Here is a 4,169-nt window from a genome sequence, read left to right as displayed (position 1 = left end):
AAGTAAATGTTCTTAAAAATATACGTTGAGTTTTCCAAACCTCATCAGATAGTGGGTAAAATAAGTCTAAATTAACAGAAGTAATTCAAATGGTTCTGACTCCCTTCAAAATCTTACCCAGCATTGTGTAAAAGTCCTCAAGAGCATTTCAATGACCTAAAAAAAAACCAAAAAACTTTTTCCATCTTCATTAATTTCTATTCTCTTCACTTCATAGTATTTTAGAAGCTACTTGGATGTAGTTTCTAACTCTTGAAAAAAATATTGATGCTATGAGAGGTCCACTGTGGCAAAGATCAGTGGGGTGGAGGGCTGGAAATAGTATTACTTTAAATGCCAGACTCTCCATTTCTGAAATTTTCATTATAACCTTCATTTGTAACTTCTATTTGGACCTCAAGATTTAAAAATCTGTGGAGCATCTCTGGCTAGATCTTATATAGGTATTTCCAATGCAGCAAATCAGAATAGAACTCAATAAATTTCATGTCAGATCTGCTTGTTCCCTGTGCTTCCTATTGCAGCTACTGGTGTCATCATGCTTCTAAAATTTCAATTTAGAAAATTTAAGGCCATTTTCAACTCCAGCTGTTTTTTATTTTTAATTAACTTTTACATTCAATAGGAAACCAAACCCTGTTGACTTTTGCTCTACAGTATCTATGAAATCTATCTGATATTCTTTATTCCCACAGTATTTCCTTGGGAATATTTTCTCTCATGGTGATAACCTCTTAATTAGTCTTCTTCATTGTCTTTTATTTCTCACATTTAATTTAATCTATACACTAGCTCCAAAATTTTCTTTCGGTAACTGAGATGTCACTCTTTGTTGCCTACGAAATATAAGAACAAACAGAAAAAACTCCAAACTTCCTTTGCACTTAATTCTCAATGCAATCTGATCTCCAGCCTACTTTTCTAGGCTTATTCTCTTAGATCTCCCTTTCACATTCTTGGTTTTCTAGTCATGGACAAACTCACCTTTCATCTGTATTTGTCTGACAGCCTCTTTACCCAAGCACGGAATTCTAATACCTCAAGCTGAAATGCTGAGGAACTCTTCCTTACCACCTTAAATTCTTTGTTAAATTTCTGCTCAGAGTTATCTTGTTTAAGGGTCAGTATTTATGAAATCTTATCTAATACCAAACATAATCAATTCCCCTTAAATTCTGTAGCATTTAAGTTTTTAGTTTCAGTAGGGTCTGATCTATCAAAATGACTGTCTCTTTTGTAAGACTGTGAATTTCTTGTACAAAAGAATCACATCATCTTCATTTTGTATTAATATATAGTTTTGGATGGGGCCGATGCAGAATAAACAGTTGTTACGTTGAAGTTAATTAAATTGTAGATTAACAAAATATAAGGACTGAGTGATTTTGTTAAGCTCAGAGTAGAGAAATAAATCTTCCAGTTCCCCAATCACAGTGCCTTTGATAATAGCAGCAAAGCTGCCACCACTGTTTCCAAAGAAGCCATTGAATCTGGAAACTGCAGACTATAGAACCTAATTGTTTTTGCTCCATTGGGGAACAATGCCCACACCATTGCAGGGAGTCATCAAATGAAGACATTGATGCTTTTGATATAAACCTTATCAAAATGGATGCATTGTGTTCTGCATCTCTTGTGACATAACTCAGTTCCAAATCTAAAACACAAAATGCATTTGTCAGAAACTAAATTACAACAGAACTCTAGATATTAGGACACTGGGGAATGTTTTGATTTATTTATCTATTTATTTATTTTCTTTACCAGTCTGAGCAGCACATGATAGCACAATAAAGAGTATTTAGAACCAAGGTGTTGTGAGCCAATGTATGGTACCTAAAAGTCCTCCCCTGGAAGTACTTGCCATTTATATGTACTCTTCATCTTAAGTCTAAGTTTCAAAACAAAAACAAGTAGAACCACAACATTATCTTAGCTAACATGATATAACTGTCCTTCTATAAATGAAAATGACTCCTATCAAGTACTGTTTCCATATCTGTGTAACTATTTCTCTTCTAATTCAGTCACAGCCCTCTTGATAATATTGTAAGCCAAGAATACAATTATAAAGTTAACCACCACCCATACTGAATATAAAATTGTAGAAGAATGGAAGAAATGGAGAAATAAAGGTACGGTTAGTTAATATAAATGTATACATCACATAACAAGGAAAATATGTAGTTAACCTACTAAAGTTCTCATTTGTAGAGCTGGTAATGATGCCACGGTTAGTGTTTATATATTTTTTCCTCCTCTTTTAAGTCTTTGCTTCATTTGCTTCTCATTCACTGTCTCACAGGATTCTTTATTTGAATGGATAACTCAAAAATTCGTATTTTGAGAGTCTAAACTCTCAGCAATCCTCCCTGTGTTGATGTGCTATAGTTTTACCATTAACTTTTTAGCAATGAATATGGCAGTTCTGCCAGGCACACCAAATGATGCACAGGGTTCCAAATCTTTTCTATGTACTAATGTGCAACAGCTATTCTCTTTTCTCTGATTAATGAGGCTCAGTCACTGTAGCCCACATCATAACCTTCTTTTGTGCCTATAGACTAAATGCTATGAGATTACAGAATATCCAGGTGGAAGGCTATTACTATGTGTCCTGTTGTGGAAGAATTTTTTCCTTGAATACTATGATCTCTAAACTAGGAGATACTAAGGTCACAGGGATTGGAAGGAACACTTTTAAATGGTTCATAAAGTAGAGTAGTGAGAAGTGCCACTCCTTCCATTCTTGCTTTCTAGACTCATGTATTTTAGCTGTAGCAAAAAACAGCACTGTTATACTGGTTATTGGTTAAGAATATTATTCATATGCATACATTACCAAATCTTGTAAAGTTATTTTTCAATTGGTACCATTACTGAGTAGTAAATATAATCTTCCACTTGTTTATAAGAATCACTATCTCTAGATGATGGGGCACATGGTATGACTTGAATACCGTGATAACTATCCCTTTGCTCCACTTCTTTTGCTATTAAGACCTTTGGTCAGAAGCAGTAATGTGTGGGATATATTAGAGTGAAGAAGGTAAATAAGTTTATAAACACTTTTTTTCCCAATTAATTATTGTGGGCAGGAAAGACAAGTCTACATGTATAGTAAGTATGTGTTCCTGTGTAGCAAATTGCTACATATTTTATTATCTAAAGAGTATAACATAAATGACATTTTGCTATGCAGTAGGCAGTTTTTCCCAGGAATAGTGCCATATTAGGGGCTCAGAATTATTATTATTATTTTTTTCTGTGCTAGTAAATAGAGCACTGAGACTAGGAAATACAACATTTATTCCAGATGTGCATGTGGCCAGCTATCAATCAGAAATTCTATAACTAAGGAATACATCAGGAAGCAACTTGTAGGCTCTGCCACACTTACTACAATGATGCTAATGTAAATCTAGTCTCAGTTTAAATTCAAATTATTTTAACAATAGATAGAAGTAAAATTTATAAAACATTATAAATTAAATGCTTATGTAACTTTATTGAGCAATTGTGCTAGGTCACTTCCCAAACTGTCTCATTGGATTTTCATAGTAGTCCATAGTTTTTTTTGTTTGTTTGTTTGTTTGTTTTTTTAATATAGACATCTATATTATTCGCTTTAATATAGAGATTTAAAGGGCTAAGAAATTTTAAAATTTTGTCTATAATCAGAAGGTCAGAACTAGAAGACAAGACTAATGCTTTTTTAAACACTACTCTTAAAGTAGAGATACTGCTTGACTTAACAAGTGGTTGGATTGAATGTCTAAAATTTATTGAGTATTTACAATGTACCAGGCACTGTTGTACCAGGCACTAGGTTACAGTATTATATAGTTTCTCATTTAATCTTTTAATGACCACATTTAATAATATGTTATTATTTCCATTTGTAGTTGACAAAATTGAATTTTAAAGAGTTTAGACTATTTGCCTAAGATTGTATAGCAAATAAGCAGGATTCAGCCCAAGGCCATAAGACATCAGGGCACACACTGCTAAGTACACACAATACTGCCTTTGGAAGTAAGATTAGATGGGAACCAGGTAACAGTTTAGATACAGGCATCATTTGTTTCAGAAGTTAGGAAAATATACATCAGTGATGTTGTGATAAAGAAATATCTATTTCTACATGAGCTGTAAACAAAGTATAAAAA

The sequence above is a fragment of the Pteropus medius genome, unplaced genomic scaffold (genome assembly GCF_902729225.1).
Source record: "Pteropus medius unplaced genomic scaffold, Ma_sr-lr_union100, whole genome shotgun sequence".
In the NCBI taxonomy this organism is placed as follows: Eukaryota; Metazoa; Chordata; class Mammalia; order Chiroptera; family Pteropodidae; genus Pteropus; species Pteropus medius.
This window is presented reverse-complemented; position numbering follows the sequence as displayed.